This window comes from Grammomys surdaster, unplaced genomic scaffold (assembly GCF_004785775.1).
Source record: "Grammomys surdaster isolate TR1022 unplaced genomic scaffold, NIH_TR_1.0 174, whole genome shotgun sequence".
NCBI classification, from domain to species: domain Eukaryota; kingdom Metazoa; phylum Chordata; class Mammalia; order Rodentia; family Muridae; genus Grammomys; species Grammomys surdaster.
This window is the reverse complement of record NW_021604622.1, coordinates 13,315,675-13,334,215: the sequence shown is the minus strand read 5'-3', so window position 1 is coordinate 13,334,215 and position 18,541 is coordinate 13,315,675. Positions and strand designations below refer to the sequence as shown.

Below are 18,541 nucleotides of genomic sequence, written 5' to 3'. Positions count from 1 at the left end.
GAAATATACCTAAGAAAATGTATAGATATACATGCACAGAACGAGTAAGGCTATTGGTCAGATTTCATGAAGAAAATCTACTCCAGCCCAGATTATAATCACATTTTCAAAGGTAAAAGATTAGGAGAAAATTTTTAAGTCAGAGAGAAAAAACACCTTAGAAGCCGGTATCACACCCTATTTTGAACAGACTTGAACAGCATCATTTTAGGCCTGATCAGTTACTTTACTTGTTACTTGAACCAAATACTTGAGAAGTAACTTAAGAGAGGAATGTCTTGTGTTGGCTCACAATTTGAAAGGTTCATCATTGTCACAATGCTATGGTGGAAAGAACATGGGTCAGAAAATATCTCCAGTAGTCAGTATTCAGAGTAGTCAGGAAGTAAAGGTGAGTTATACAACCTCAATGTCCACATTAACGACCTACTTCTCCTAGTCAGATCATCTCAATATAGTCAACAATCTTCGAAAACACCATCATCAGTTGGGGCACCATACAATGAAAAGAAAATTTAAGAATTTACTCTTGAATAATCGATGAATTAAGAGAGAAATCAGGAAGTATGCGTTAAAAATGAAGACAGAAAATGGAGTCACAACCCTTAAAGCTTAAAATATACTGAAAAGGTATGTCTAAGATGGTAGCAGCCTATGCCTTTGTTATAAAATAGAAAGATGTCAAAAAGACTATCCATTGTTATACTTCAAGGATCTGGAAAACAGAAAAACAGCAAACCTAAATTAGGGTAAAGAAAGAAACACTAGGAGCTGGAGTGATGGCTCAGTAGTTTAAAGCATTGCTTGCTCTTCCAGAAGACCTGCTTTTAGTCCTAGCACCTACATGATGCTCACAACTGTCTGTAGCTCCACTCCCAGGGAATCTGATACTCTGTTGTGACCTCTGCAGTCACAGCCTATATCTACTGCACAAATATACACAAAGGTAAAATACCCATACAAATAAAGGAAAAAAATAAGCCTTGAGTTAAAGGAAAGATTAAAGATCATTGTGTTGATTCAGATTTTCAGTGAACGCTGAAAATCTGTTTTATAAGTGAAATGTTTCTTCAAAGGACAAGCTAGTAAGCCTCAGACTAAGAAAAATAGAACAATTCAAACCAGATTAAAGCTGAAAACGGAAGAGTGCATCTGACAGCTGAGAAATACAAAAGGATCATTTGAGATTATTATCAACAACTATCTGCCAATAAATTTGATAACAAAAAAAATAGGGGGAAAAACCGACCACATACATCTAGTTCAGTGTGAACATGAAGAAATAGAAAACACAAATGGATTATTAACAAGTAATAAGACTGAATTAATTATTAAAAGCCTCATTTCCAGCAGAGTCCAAGACCACATGGCTTCATTGACGACTTTACAGAAGAGCTAACACAAAGTTTTATCTCAAGATAATTGAGAAAATAATTCTCTGAAAATATTATATGTCTTGTCATACCTCAATACCAAAAACAAGACAAAAACACAGTCAAAAATAAAACTCTACAAAATATGAAGAAACTGAATCCAGCATTATATTAAAATGATTTTTTACATTTATTAAGAGATAACATGTGTCTCAAGGATGCAAGTATATTCCACACACAAATCAGTAAGCATGATGAACGATATTATCTGAATTGGCACAAACCACGTGATACAGACAAGCTTTTCAAAAATGCCCATGTACTTCAGACTAATATTCAGAACCAATTACATACATTTCAATAAACATCCACATGATAGTGTACATCAATAATGAACCAATAATCATTTTCTCCATGAGTAGATCACATTGACAACACATACTTTCTCCATTTTTATTCAATAAAGTACTGAGAGTTGTAGCAAAGATACTTGGGCAAAATCAGGAATTATGTATCAACCCCACTTGGAAAGAGGACATGATCTTACACATAAGAAGCTCAGAATAAAGCTATAACCTAAAGTACTAGTGCAATGAAATATATCAGCTAACTTACAGTATATAAAATCAACTGTATGAACCAGAATCTTTTGTAATAATCTGATATGTAATTCTACGAAATAAAGTTAAGAAAGTCATCATACTTATAATTACTATACAAATGAAGTAAATTACATAGGACTACTTTTCAACAAGTATGTTGCTGATTACTTTTTTAAATTAATCATTTTATTTGTTCACATTTCAAATGTTATCTCCCTTCCAGATCTCCCTGCCACGAACCTCCATCCCTTTTTACTCCCCTCTGCCTCTAAGAGGGTGCTCCCCTACCCACCCAACTACCCACTCCTCCCTCCTTTCTCTAGCATCCCCCTTCTCTGGGCATCAAGCCTCCACAGGACAAAAGACCTCCCCTCCAGTTGATGCCACATGTGGCAGTCCTCTGCTCTGTGTCTCCGGAGCCATGGACCAGCCCATGTATACTCTTTGGTTGGTAGTTTCCGAAACAAAAAATAATAAACTGTTGATGAAGAAATTTAAGAAAAGATACAAAAACTAAAACCACATGTGATGTCTATGGCTTGAAAAAATCAATATTATAAAATATCCATCCTTCTAAAACATCTAATGCTTCAGGGTATACAGTTCTTTATTAGAATACCTGGTATTTTAATAAAACTAGAAAAGGTACTTTTAAAATTTTGGTGGAATCATAACATCTCTAGTAACCAAACCATTTGTAATATGTTAAAAATTTGTAGTAGTTTAAATGGCTCTATATTTAAATGAAAACACAGACCAACGCATCAAACTTTTTAGAACATTTTATGCCTACAGAAAGACAATTTCCTACAAAAGTGAATGGATAACCTTCTCAAATGTTTGAGACAATCATGGCCAGAAACTTTACAAAATGAAGAGAACAAGGTATAAACTTAGGAATGGTTGATAAAAAGCAAGTGAAATAAGTATCACTCTGCATATATCTGTCAATATTCACACCTATACAGTGAGGAAAGTAAAACAATTTCAGAAGCATCTCAGGGGACAAAGAGAAAGAAAAGACTTAGATTTTCTCAGATAAACAAAAGGTATAGTAGTTAACAGGAAGCTGACTTACTGCCCAGGATAGATTTTTAAATTTTTATTTAGGGAAAGATAAAATAAATTTTAAAAATCTGATTTTCATATAAAAATGAAAACCGTCAAGGAAAGAAAACAGGCGTAAAAACCTATTTTATTTGTTTTATTTTATTTCGTTATGTTTAAATATGTATATTGTAACTTACAATATACATATTTAAACATAACAAAATAAAGCTAGTGATCACTGCAGGTATATAACTGAAATGATTGACAGTCATGTGAATAGGCATAAGAGGAAGAATTCAGGAACATAATAATCTTATTATATTCTTATATATTAGAATTATTAACTTAGGAGTTTAATAAGATTCCTGATTGTGAGAATAATGGTTTTCGTGGAACTCTTTTTCCTCTTGTTGGGTTTGCCCCTCCAACTTCGATGTGATAGTTTCTGCTTCTTTTTATTATATTTTATCTTGTAATGTTATGGTTGTTATCTCTTTTGCTCTTTTCTAAGGAGAGGCAGAATTGGAGCAGATCTGGGGTAAAGGAAGGTGTGGAAGAACTTGGAGAATTTGGGGGAGGGAAAACTATAATCAGGACACATTGTATGACAAAGAAACTATTTTCAATAAGAGAAAAGGGTTTAAAAAGCAGATAAACAACTATAAACATTTGTCTTGGTGCTCTCGATGAGGTGACTGTGTGAATATAAAATAAAGCTAAAAATTAACCTCTTAAAGTATATCTATACCTGAATAGCAAGAAAGTTCTGATAAATTTTGACATTTTAATATAAAAAGAATTTCAGACTTCACAATAAGCCTAAGTGCTACAGAATATTTAAAACTGATATGAAATTTCCAGGTTATAAACACTATTATTTAGCTAACTATTTATTAGCTTCATGTAAAGTATCTCCAACTGCTTTGGGTTGTAGGATCTTAAAGAAAGGCTTCATACCTTGTGTCAATATTTCAAATCGTTGCTTAAACCAAAACGCCATTTAAAGAAAGACTTTCATAAATATGAAAGGTTACATTGGAAATACACATTGAATTTTAAGAAGAGAATTTTTTGTCACTTATGAATTTATTTTGAAGGTATTAATTGTCTAAAAAAATACAGCAGTTTGTATCCAGAAGTATTTGTAGATGATTGTGTGATTTGTTTAAAATCTCTCCTCAAAAACTATGTTGAACTCAAGTGGCCATTGTAATAACATTGAAAGGTTTGACTTTTAAAAGTTGATTAGACAATGAGGTGTATATAGTGATTAATGTGTTTTACATTGTTTTCATGGGAATGGGTTAGTATTTACCAGAATAGACTCTTAGTAGAGATGGATCTGCCTGTGTATTTTTGTGTCTTTTGTGTACTGTCTTATACATCCACTAAGTTATGAAGTATCTGCAACTACAGGGCAAATGAACTTCTAATGACATAATTGTTTGAAATTCTCAGTATTGTTGTGACAGAAGAGAATGGATTATGATCTGTATCTACATATGTCAATTTCGCCAGGGAAGACGGTTGAGAAGTGACAACATGTTGCTGGCATGTGTAACACCAAGATTTCATTTTCTAACCTTGTCCAATGGAATAAATGAGGCTTCTTGGAAAATGCCTAATTTGGAGACTGAGATAGTAACTAAATGAGTTCAAAGCATAAACTTAATGTGCCAGAGAATGAATAAATGTGTCTTTATATTATATACATATTCATTGATATGTATGAAAGTGATTATGCATGTTAGAAAATGCATACATAGTGAAAATTATATATATGTATATTACTCACTATCCCAATGTTGCAAGCTTGACAATTACAGCATGTGTGAATACTACACAAAAGTTAGGATGAATAAAATCCAAACCATACGGTAACAAGCTAAGAAAGATGCAAAAAAAAAAAAAACCCATCAATTTTCACTCAGTGCTACTTGGAATGAAAAAAAACCAACAACAATACATGTCCTATAGAAAATAATGTATAATTGTTTACTAAGTTAACATATGATATTTTTCTTGATATTTACTCATACAATTAAAAAATTTATGTCAACACAGTGGCTTATAAAATTATATATGACAATCATAAGATTTGATTCCCAGAACCTACATGGCAACTCATAATTGTTTATAACTCTAGTTCTCAAAGGGTCTCATTCCTTCTTCTGGTCACTGGAGGCACTGCATACACATGATACACTGACATACATGAAGGCAAAACACTCAAACACATAAATAAAAATAAATACATTTTTAACAACAACAACATAAAAGATAATGTGACCGAATAATATTCATAGAATGTTTCAGTTCAGATAAAAACAAACTCTCAGAGTATGTATGTAAACTCAATGATTTAACTAGTATTTTGAGACATTTGATTTCTAAAATGTAGGAATCCGGGTATTTGGAAAAAACAAAATAAAACCAAACTCTCAATTCAAAAAAAAACTTAAGGGAAATCAAAATTAGCAAAAAGTTAGAGGAGACACAAAAGCGCGTTTCAATAAATGAATAGTCAAAGTGGGTACATCGATAAACTTGCATGTTATCACTTTATGAGTGCAATGCTTTCAAGTCATGAGCAGACATAGAAGATATACTAGTCATTTCTCTTGTTGCTATGACAAAATGCCCAACAGAAAGCAAGGAAGGATTTATTTTGACTCTCACTTTGAGGATGGAGGTTACAGTGGTAGGGAGGACACAGAAAGAGGAGTGTGAAGCTGTTATTGAATCCCCATCTGGGAAGCAGGAGAGGAATAGTCCTGTTGTACTTGCTTCCTCTTTATAACTCAGTCCAGACCACAAGCCTAAGGGATACAGCAACATCTATTCAGAGTGGGTTACTTTCTCTCCCTTTACTTTATTTATTCACTTTACAGATTGCAGCCCCTACCCACGTTCCAGTACCTCAGCATACCCTCCTCCACCCCTCCTTTCCTCCTATGAGAATGGGAAGCTCCACCCCTCTGGGTATCACACACACACATACACACACATACACACACACACACACACACACACACACACACACACACACACACCACTCCCTCTCTTGGCACATCAAGTCACTGCAGGACTAGTCATTTCCTTTTTCACTGAGGCCAGAAAGGCAGAGCAGTTAGGGAAATAGTCAGACCACAGAGTTAGGGACAGCCCGTACTCTAGTTGTTGGGGGACATACATGAAGATCTACCTCGTTGTGCTTCTGGTTCTTATGTGCAGGTGGCCTACATGAAGCCCATGTATTTGCATTGGCTGGTGATCCAGTCTCTAGGAGCCCTGAAGGTTCCAGGTTAGTTGACTCTGTTGGTCTTCTTATTAAGGATTTATCCTTATTCCCTTTGGATCCCTCAGTCCTTCCCCCAACTATCCCAGAAGACTCCCCAAGTTCTGTCTAATGTATGACTATGAGTTTCTGCATCTGTTTCAGCCATCTGCTAGGTGGAGTCTCTCAGAGGACAGTTACATTAGGCTCCTGTCTGTCAGCATAACCGAGTATCATTAATATTGTCAGGTATCGGTTCTTTCCCATAGGACAAGTCTCAAGTAGTTCCAGTCACTAGTTGTAGAGTGGGTTTCTCAACTCATTTTACTCAATCTAGAAATTCCTTCACAAATGCCCAAGGCTATGTGTCTGGGATGATTCCAGATCCTGTCACACTGGTATTTATATCACAGAGTATATGTAACACCATCTGACTAAATGTTAGGAAAAGTTTAAATAGGTAGAATGTCATTTTCTAAATATATGACAACCTGGGAAAGACAAAACTATAAAGACAGGAAGTGAACGTGAATGGTGGCTTCCAAACATTCATGGTCGAGCTAGAGACATACAGATGGAAGTAAGTAAGTGTTTAGAACAGTGAATATACTCAGAATAATAGTGGTATGGTAGCTACATGATGTATTTCTCAAAAGCCACATGATTAAATAATACACATAAATCCTAATGCTAGTTATGGGCTCAGATAATAACAATGTATTCATTTTGGCCTCATCAAATGTAACAAATAGGCAACATTATTGCAAAATGTGAATCATAGGGCACACTATATGAGTAACTGAGAAAGATGGAAGTTTTCTATTTTCTGAATAACTTTTTAAAAGCTTAAAACTTCTCCAAAATAGGGCCAATTCTTTAAATGAATCACATATTCATATGTTTTCAGAAACATGGTACCACCTTCAAGAGTTCTCAATAGCCAGAGCAAAATCCCAAGTAAGTAAGTATAATATTATCATCTTATAAGCTAAAGTGTGTCATAAAAGTCCATGAGTCCACAATGCTATCAAGGAGACTATGAGACAATAAATAATGAGGTAGGAAAGGAGTACTTTCCCTGTAAAATTTCTTATGTACACACATTATGGTGTGATTAATTTCTTAAATATAGGCTCGGTGTAGAGAATCTTTTCCAAATAATAAACACGAAAGTGTGATTAAACCTATCAGGGAAGGTGTGACTGATTTGAAGTGGAAGAAGTAAATAGATTGTCCTTACCTCCATCTTAAAGGACAGTTTCAACAATAAGTCAAGCCCATAGTGGGCACTCCTTGATGTAATAAACATAATGCATTGTCTCAATGGAATTCATTAACGACGTACATATGTTGAATTTAATCATGAGATAATATTAAAGAGAATCCATTACGGGACCATTCTGCACAATCCTCGCGAATATTGCTCAAACTCAGGCAGAGACACAAAAATCAGGTAAAATCGGTCACAATCAAGAGTCTTAAGACATAACTATTACAAGCAATATGGAATCCCAGATGGTAATTTGGTGGTACAAAGAGGTGTTAGGTGGGTCCTAAGGAAGCCTAAACAAAGAATTCAAAATAATAATACCCTGTCTAGTTAACTTTAACAAGTGATTGATAATAATATAATATACTAATAATACAAAATGTAGTTTATGGAAGTTTACATACCATCTTTCAAACATTCTAGGTATAAAATGAAATATGTAATATAAAAACAGTCCTTTAAAATGTATAATATATGTTTAGAGACAATATATGTTTCTAAAATCACTGCATTAATTCATATGCAAAGCTAATTTATACACCAAATATTTGTATTGTGGATGTGTAAAGAATTTTACCTCAGCTAATAATAATAAAAACAATGAAGATGGTTAGGAGATAAGCCTTTCTGCAGAAATGAGATGAAAAAACAGTCAGCAATTAAATGTGTGCTCGAATTAATTGGATTTCAGATAATGAAGTTACATCACACCCAATAAAAGGACAACATTAAAACTTCAGGAAGCACCAAAGTTTAGGATGATTTGAGCCCTTGAATCTCAAATATGTTGGTAAAGCAAATGAGAAGTTCCAAAACAGCTTTAAAAAATGTCAAAATACTTTGCAAAGCTAGATGTAAGCCTGCCTTCACTTATGTAAGCATTTATCGGTGAAACGTAACAGTTTATTTTATTATGATATCATAAATGTGCATAAGGCATTTCATTCATATTGAAGCCCAATCCCCTCTCTTGCCTCTCTTCTTCACTTCATGATATTCTTCCTCTATTCTTATTCCTCTTTACATCCATACATTGATTTGTTTGTTTATTTGCCTTGGTGATCTAATGAGTTTAATTAGAGTTCACTGTATATGTTTAGGTAACGCACCATTTACAGCAGTATAGACAACTTACCCATGTAAGCTAACTTCCTCCTTTTAAGAAAGCAGCCATACCATGAGAAGTAAAATAAAAATGTGTGTTCTCGGTAATAACAATTTTTATTAAAAATAGATATGGGACTGGAGCAACAGCCCAGTATGAAGGTAAATATTTGTCTTGAGTAGTACTTGGTGTTCAGTCTTCACAACCAACTTTACGTGCAGCTTCAAGAGATCCAAAAACCTTGTCCTGGCTTCTCTGGGTACACACACAGGCATCCCATACAGACACACATGCACATCAGTCCATTTAAACTATGAAAACAATATACAAACAATGAGAACCTGATACCCAACCAACACAGACATGAGTGAGCAAACATATGTACTACCCATTGAATAATGTTTCACAGTGGGAAGGGGCAGACTGTCAGAATGTGGCGGTGGAATCCAGGATCAAAGGAACAGCTCAGTGCAGGGTTCTACTTATATGAAATCCAGAATCAAATTATTAATCAATAATTAATAATAAATAATCAATTAATTTCATAGAAATAATAATATTCACTTTAAAAGAGGATGAAGATACAGATGAAATACATGCTGGTAAATTTCCTCAAGTGTAGCTATTTCTTGCCTTTTATAAGAGTTTTACTATAAGCATGTGCATTTATTTGCAGTAGGTAAAAATCTACTTTTATATAATTAATTGCCATGTTTGATGAATGACACATCTATATTGTACTTTTAAATGTCAGTGTTCAATATTGTGAAATTTAGTTCTCCTGTTCTTTGATTTTTTTTTCAACTACTGTCATAATAGATACCACTCACCCTTTTCTTTCTTTGAAGTCTTTCAATCTGCATTTTGACTTGTTTTTATAAGGTGTGCTTCACAGGATGGGATTTAAGACGCTTAGGTCTGCAATGAATTTGTGGGATGGCTTTATTTTCTTCCTAGAAAATAGCAGTAAATTAATTATATATTTTTTCTCTTAATCCTGCAGTTTATAGTAAGGAGCTGAAAGCACAAGGATTAAATGGACAAGGTGTTCTGTTTCCCATTCAGGAGAATTCTGGGTGTTGTGAGCCAGGGGAAGAGACATCAAAATGTATACAGTGAGGAAGAAAAAAGCTTACGGATGAACTGCAAAACTGAGGGCAGCAAAGGGGCAGCAGGTCTAGAATGACAGGTACGATTTGTAGTCTGCAGCACAATTTCTACATTCACAAGAGCTTTACCTGGGTGATACTGTTATGCCCCTCAGGCAAGGAGCTCCTTATGCAGGGCAGATGGCAAGCTATTTCCCTGGTGTCAGAATCTACGAATGTCTGTTTTACTCAGTTTATTTTAAATAAAATTTCTTCTTCTATTGAAATATTACACCATACACTGCAGAAACCAGAAGGGCTGATGTTGCAGCATACAGATTTGAAACTGTAATAAGAAGCCAGGGCAGCAGGTGCAGTTGGCTAAAAAATGGAAAAGGCACAGTGTGGCACAGACAGCAGGAGATTAGGAGAAATGTACAGACATTTTATAGAGAGGAAAAAAAAGTTACCACCAAACAGATTTGAGAAGGAAACACAATAACATGATTCCAGAGTCAGTGCTGAGAATAGAAATGCTTAAGTTAGGTCCTTAGAAACTACAGTAAAGCATAAGGCAGATGATGTGGAGTAGCCATCTTATGCTCTATCACCACAGAAATACCACTGCAGAGGTCAGCAACTGTAGTTCACAAGATAAACAGAGCTTGTAATTTAAACAACCATCCAAAGGACATCAGACAGGCAAATACACAGGAAAAAAAACCCCACATACACAGCAAGCCAACCAACCTAATAAAAACTGAAACACAAAGAATATATGACAAAACTGCATTGTTTCATGATTTAAAATATTCACAATCTCCCTCTTACCTGAAAATTTGTATTCCTACTTAGTGAGTTGATTATTACTTATTTACCTAACCCATTAGTCCTGCATGAATTCTTAATGAATATAATCATTTTTGGTACCTAGCTTGAACAAGAAGCAGTATGTTACACCCTAGGACCACACTAAAAACTAAAGTCTAGAAGTCTGTCTTGTAGGTGGCGTGAGTAAAAGTCACACATAGTTGACTTGTCAAACATAGCTGATTTTCTTAATAACAAGTTTGTAAAAGAAACATATATTTTCCAGCATCGAACAATGGATTTTTCATGACCTTGAAACATTTAGGGATACCAGATAAATGTAAAGCAGTCCAGAAGAATAGAGAAGAAAGAAAACTAGTCTAGAAATAGGGAATAACATGGACACATGATTTCAGAAATGAACGTTTTCTGACTAACTTGAGCAGGGAGAGAACATATCTCTATGGAACATAGAGAACAGGGGACTTGAGAGATAAGGACATACATTGTGACAGGAGAGGTGGGTTCTTTGCAGACTATGAATGTTGGACAGTATTTGCTGTCTACATAGATCATGAGTAAGGCTAGCCTCCGTTCTGCTAACTTAGCAAAGCTTGTATTGAGAATATGCACTTAAATTCACCTGAGGTGATAACCTTAAACATTGACTGAAGTGATCTATCAGGATACATACTTTCCTTTCTCTTGGAAATTCGAGCTGGAATGGCATGTGCATTTGGAGATGCTATTGGGCATCATGAGTTCCCGTGCAGATGTCTTCCTGAGAATAATGTCAGCAGGAAAATGCAGAAGCGAGAAAGAAAACAAAAACGAAAATAAAACTTGGCTTCCATCCCAGGGGGAAACAAGTGGAAAGCATATTCAGCCATGGCTGAATATGTATCATTATATCAATATATCTTTAAATTGGCGTTTTCTATGCAAGTTCTTCCACACTAAGATATACTCCCCAACCCTTTTCAACTTTTCTAAATCAAACCTCTATTAGCTTACCAAATATTTGAGTTCGATTTTTTTTTCAATTAGAATTCAAGGGGTTTTCGATTCTTCTAGACCTTAAAGCTTAGCAAATGTGACGATTTTATATTGTGTTTCCTCTAGCATTCTTGCAAATTTCCCAAATTTCAGGTACACACGGAAGAACTGAAAGCATGTAGAAGTCAGGGGGAAATTTGCACATATTCAAATGCTACACTTTATCTCATGAATCAATGGAATAAAGCAACGTCCTTGTGTATTCCAGCTCAGCCAGTATATGGGCTACCCATTATGTTCTATTGTTCTAAGGGCTAAAATGTATAACAGCAAACAAATATGACTTCTCCCCTTAAGAAACTATAAATGTTTCAACTGGAATCTACCTGATAGAAGTATCTTAATTTAAATTATAAAATAAATCAGGAAATCATAGTATGATTCTTCAAGCATTGGAAAGAAAAATGTGATTACTAGCTTCACCTACACCGTTCAGTTTCAGAATCTGACTTCTTCTTACAAGACAATGAATCCATCACAGATGCTCTGGCCTCCAATATTATCAACATTTTAAAATATAAGCATTTTATTTCTGTTTGGATAAAAGTAATAGGGAGTGTGAAGATCTAGTAGAAAAATTTACTATTGCAGACTCCCTTTGCCGAAGGAATTACTACTGCTCTGGTTGGGTGATGTAGAAGTATTGTTGGTGTCATTTCTGTCCTTGCAGATAGACCTTTTTCACAACTAATGATCAGGGATCAGCCATCAGTGAGCTGAATCTGAACACTTGAACTCTGGATGTCTTGTTGAAAAATACAGATTAGAAAATTATTTAGAAGTTTGACTTAGCAAGTGCTTGTGAATCATATATGAAAAAGAAGGGAGAAAAATGCCCTTTTGAATTTTTGAGCCATATTGTAATGTTAGATCTCTGTAAAGTAAAAGTCTGGACATGTTTAAAAGGGATCTTTAACCATAAGCAAAATATATGGGTATTAAATTTTATGAATTTGTATTACTATGGAAACATCAAATAGTATACTAAGCAGTTTGAAGTATAGCAGATTTGGACTTCTCTTGTGTGGTTTTGATTTTATTCTCTAAATGTCCTTTGTATTCCCAACAGGCTACAAGATTCAGAATGCATGTAGCTTGAAGTTTTTCACTGAATTATGTGTTTATCCAAAGATCTTAAGTTAATAATGCATTTAATCCAGAAGTAAATATGCAGCGATCCTATCACTTGAGCTATTTCTAGAAGGCCTATGGAGTTTGAATGTATCCAAGCAGAGCAATAACAATAGCAACAGTCTCAGTGGAGACTTGTCCCGGATCTTCCTCTGCGGATGCAGTAAATGATCCACGGCACCAATCAACACATGCATTTGGGGGATGACTGTCCTGGAATCCATTCATCCTGTCACAGACGTATTGAGCCATGTTCACAAAGGGCTGGTCATCCATCCAGAGCTACTTCTAGTGGCTTAGTGAACTTTCTATTTATTTCACATGAGTAAATATAAGGCTTCTTATGGAAGATGAAACATAAAAGCAAATATGGATCCCAGGAGAAGATTGCGAGAAGTTTAAGCATGTATGGCCACCAACTTAAAACAATTGTTTTGTAACAAATAATTAGAATCTGAATTCCACAAAAACTAGGCATATGAGACAATGTGTAAAGAATCTTCGATTCTTGATATGAGTACTAATATGCCACATTTAACACCAAGGATGAAGGATTTCCAGTCTGTTTTCTTGGTCATTCAGCTGATATCTCCCCCTTATTCCCTGCCTTTTCTCATTTTAGAATTCAATTGTTTGACAGGGAAGAATAAGTCTTTCCATTTGAAAAAGGCTCTGTGTGTGTGTGTGTGTGTGTGTGTGTGCACAAAATTATAATGCAAATAGCTAACTAAATAAAGACTATCTCTCCATGACTGATTAAGTTAATAACACTCAGTTTACATAAAATGTGACCCCTATGCATTGCAAATAATGTAACATCAAGGAAAAGAGCAGTTTTTGCATTCTGTTTCACTGCTAGTGAGGACAGACCAATTAAAAGAAGCCACTGGTAAACACACTGGTTTGAAAATCCACGCAGAAAATGGCCTGTGTAAAGATTCTTTGTTATATTAGCTTGACTGAACTTTATGCCTCCCCCTGACACCCTGGTGGTTGCCAGCATATGTGTGTGTAATTATGAGTGTGTGACCTTCTACTGTTTGCCACTTAAATAGCTTTTCCCTTGCCTTTTGCCAGCTGTAGTAAGTGATGTTCCCAGGTATATTTTTGGTTCTGTCAGCAGTTTAAGTATAAAAACATAACTGTGTGTTTTTAAAAATTCCTTTCTTTTTCTGTTGAATTTCTTACCCTGTGCTTGACAATAATTCACCATAAATCTAATATATTATCTTACAAATACTTATACTTAAACAATTTTTTCCAATTTAATTTAGTTTCCAGATATGTGTATATCCATGCAAAGAAAGAGAGATAAGCTACATTTCAAACGTATGAGACCAATTCATTGAAATAAATACTTCATATTTTACTTATTCCTTAGTTCCACTTGTTCAGTAATCTATCTGGCTATAATGTGTGGAGATAGTCAACAATCACAGATTATTTTATACTACTCAGCACAACAAAAGGGAGAATCAGAACCTCTTAAAGTCTCAGTGCTGTCTTCTACAAAGTTAACTTCCATTGGAACTTGTAGAAAAATGTTTTGATTTTATGGCTGTTGTTTATTCTTATCTCTATAGAAATGACTTCATTCTTCTAAACAGTGATTCAAACTTTGAAATAATATGTTGCAGATGTTAATGAATTTCATTTTTGTTTTTCTTTTTTGTTTTTTTTTCGAGACAGGGTTACTCTATGTAGCCCTGGCTGTCCTGGAACTCACTCTGTAGACCAGGCTAGCCTCGAACTCTCGAACTCAGAAATCCGCCTGCCTCTGCCTCCCAAGTGCTGGGATTAAAGGCGTGTGCTACCACTGCCTGGCTGTTAATGAATTTGGAAAGAATATCTTAGACATATGAAACATGTGACTTGCAAAATCACAGAGAGCATCGTTTTTCCTTTCTATTACCTTTTTTCCTCTTTTCTTTCTCTCTCTCTTTCTTTCCTTTCTCTCTTTTTCTTCTTTCTTTCTCCTTTCTTTCTTTCTTTCTTCCTTTCTTTCTTTCTTTCTTTCTTTCTTTCTTTCTTTCTTTCTTTCTTTCTTTCTTTCTTTCTTTCCTTCTTTATTTCTTTTTGCTATTAATGGTATTTCTTTATTTCCCTGAAGAAGGTTATTTGAAGTGGTACCACCAGCGATAGCCTTGGCTTTGATACCTAATAATTGCAATATTCAGACGCACTGGTCTTGGCGATATTCTAATTTGTAATGTATTCAGAATCTCGTTGTTCTGAATCTGTAGAGATGGGAAGTTCTGTGTTGGACGCAGGTAGTATAGAAAGCTGCAGGGTAGTCTGTGTGTACTTGTAGAATTTCTCCTGATCAAAGATCTACCTCTGAATTATTGAGGATTTAATACTTGCACACATCTAATTTACTCTGGCATTTCAACAATAATCATTGAACTTTTCCCTCAGTGACTCAATCTAGTAGTCATGGAACATGAGTAAAGTAGAGTGAATGAATTGTTGCATCCTTAGTTTAAGGAACAATAATTTTGGATTCTCATGTTTGTTGTCATTTGTGTTATAATTTCAACTTTCTTGCTTTTCAGACTCATAATTAATATTTTATCTTAAGTGCCATCATCTTTCTTAGTTTCATTTATCCATTTAGTTTTAAAGAATCACTTTTCTGTTTTAAATTTTATTTTTTCTTTTAACATAATGAAACATAAAATAAAGCAAAATAACACTGAAGTTGGACAAAAGCAAGCCAACAAAAGCAAAAATTCCATAAGAGAAGGCATTCGAATCAGAGAGCTGCTTATTTATACACTTGGAGTCTAATTAAAAAATAACCAGTAACCTGTTAGGATCTGAGTGGAGGGATTTGATGGAGATATCCCATTTAGAGGTATGTGTTCAAACATCTCTCTCTCTCTCTCTCTCTCTCTCTCTCTCTCTCTCTCTCTCTCTCATATTTGGCTTTTTTTCTCTGTGATCCCTTCTGCTGCACAAGGAAGCTTCCCTGAGGGTGGAGGAATAAGGCACTGACTTCTGAGTATAGCAGAATATCATTAGGAACTCTTGTCATACAGATCTTTCATTTGCTTAGTTAGAGTCACACCAAGATATTTATATTATTTGTGGCTATGGTAAAGTGTGTAGTTTCCCTACTTTCTTTCTTGGTCCATTTATCATTTGTATAAAGGAGGGCTACCAATTTCTTTGAGTTAATTTTGTTTCAGGCCACTATCCCGAAAGTATTTATCAGCTGTAAGAGTTCTCTGGAAGAATTATTGGGGTCACATGTATACTATCATATCTGCAAATAGCAATACTTTGACTTATTCTTTTCCAATTTCTATGGCTTACAACTCCTTTCATTTTTGCTTCTATTTTTGTTTGCACACATTGTACTTCAGGCAGAATTTTTAATATATATTCATTCATTTGTATCTCAAATGAGATACCACTTCCAGGTTTCACCCCTCCACCATCCATCCAACCCATGATATCCCACTTCCCAGTTACCCCTCTGCTACCCCCTAATCCCACATCTGCCCTCCCACCTCCCTTTCGCCTGTATGAGAGTGCTCCCTCACCCACCCACACTCTCTAGCCCTACTGCTCCAGCATCCCCCTACTCTGGGGCATCAAACCTCCCCAGAATCAATGACCTCCCTTCTTGTTGCTGTTGGGCAAGGCCATCCTCCGCTACATATGTGTCTGGAGCCAAAGATCCTTTTAGGTACACTCCTTGGTTGGTGGTCTAGTCTCTGGGAGGACTGGGTGGTCAGGCCAGCCTATGTTGTTCTTCCAATGGGGTTGCGTTCTCCTCAGCTCCTCCAGTTATTCTGCCAACTTCTCCACCAGGTTTCCTGAGTTCAGCCTGATGGTTGGCTCCAAGCATCCACCTCTGCAATGGTCCGTTGCTGGTTGGACCTCCCAGGAACTGTCACACTTGGTTCCTGTCCACAAGCACTTCTTGATCATGGGAACAGTGTTGGGTTTGCTGTCTTCAGGCTCAGGTGGAGCCGTTCCCCAGTTGGTCCTTCCTTCAGTCTCTGTTCCATTTTTTGCCCTGTTATTCATTTGGACAGGAAGATTTTTGGGTTAAAAAAAATCTTTGAGATGGGTGGGTGACTCTGTCCCTTGACCAGGGGCCATGCGTATCTACTGGAGGTGGTCTATCTCCCCCTTCTCTGTGCATTACAGCTAAAGTCAATCCCATCAATTCCTGGGAGCCTCATATTTCTCTAGTGTCTGGGACCCACCAATGGCAATACCTGGTTCCTTTTCCCCTCTGCTACCTAATTTCATTTCATCTCCTGACCCTCTGTACTTCTCTCAAGTCTCTTCCAGATTCTGATACTGCCACTCTTATTTAATCCTCCTCCTTTCTCCCTCCATTGTCCCCCTCTCATTCCATCTTCCACAATCTTCCTGTTACCTCCTCAGTGCAGGACTGAAGCACCCACCCTCCCCGATCTTCCTTCCTTCTATGCTCCATATGGTATGTAGGTTGTATTGTATGCATTGTGAGCTTTTCGGTTGGTATTCACTTATTGGTGAGTGCATACCATGTGAGTTCTTTTGTGTTTGGGTTACCTCACTCAGGATGATATTTTCTAGTTCCATCCATTTGCTTGCTTTATATTCTCCTTTAATCCATTCACCTGTAAATTTTATGTTTTAACCGCTCAATAACATTTCACTGTGTAAACCTACCACATTTTTTTTATCCATTCTTCTGTTGAGACTCATCCATGTTGTTTCCAGTTTCTGACTATTATAGGTAAAATTGCAATTACCATGGTTGAGTAATTGCCTTTTTAGTAGGATAAAATGTCCTTTGGGTATATGCCCAATTATGAAATGGCTGAATCTTGATGTAGTCTAATTCTGAGCTCATTGAGTAGCCGTCACATTTATTTTCACATTACCTTCATAAGTCTGCACCTCTACCAGGAAAATAGGAGTGTTTCCCTTATACCACACCTTCACCGGCATGAGCTGTTGCTTGTGTTATTTATCTTAGCCATTCTGACAGATATAAGATGGAATCTCAAAGCATGCTTGATTTGTATGTCCTAGATGACTAAGAATGTTGCACATTTCTTTAAGTATTTTTCAGAGATTTCATTTTCATCTACAGATAATTCTCTGCTTAGACCTGTACCTAGTTTTTTGATTGGCTTATTTGGTTTTGTGCTATGTAGTTTCTTGAGTTCTCGTATATTTTGGATGTCACTCACCTATCGGATGTGGAGTTGATAAAAATCTTTTCCCATTCTTTAGGTTGCTACTTTGTGTAAAAGATAATTTACAGATAAGTTTATCTTTTGAATGTAGATATAAGACTATTAAATAAAAGCTTTGCAAACTGAATCTAAGAGTACATGTAAATAAATGTTCATTCACCATGATCAAGTAGGCAATCGTGGATCAATTCCAGTGATGCATAGATGGTTCAGTACAAGAAAATCAAGAAAGGTAATGTGCCATATAAAACAAATTAAAACACATAAATGCACACATGATTTCATTAGATGCAAAAGGGCCTTTGACAAATTCTAACACCTCTTCTTGATAAATTTTCTAGAGAGATTAAGGATACAAAGGACATACGTACACATAATATAGGCATTTTAGAGTAAATCCTTTGCCAACATCAATTTAAATTGGAGAGAAATTTAAGACAATTCAACTAAAATCAGCAACAAGATATTGTTGTCCTCCTATTTATTTACTTTTTGGCTCATGGTTTTTGAAGTTTTATTCTATAATCAGTTGGTTCAATATCGTATGTCTGTGATGAAACAGTAGATCATAG

General features: G+C 35.6%; 1 pseudogene; it reads left to right on the top strand.

Annotated features, from left to right (window-relative positions):
• Positions 1 to 337: 337 nt before the first annotated feature.
• LOC114621300 overlaps positions 338 to 18,541 on the top strand; it is a 66,484-nt pseudogene continuing 48,280 nt past the window's right edge.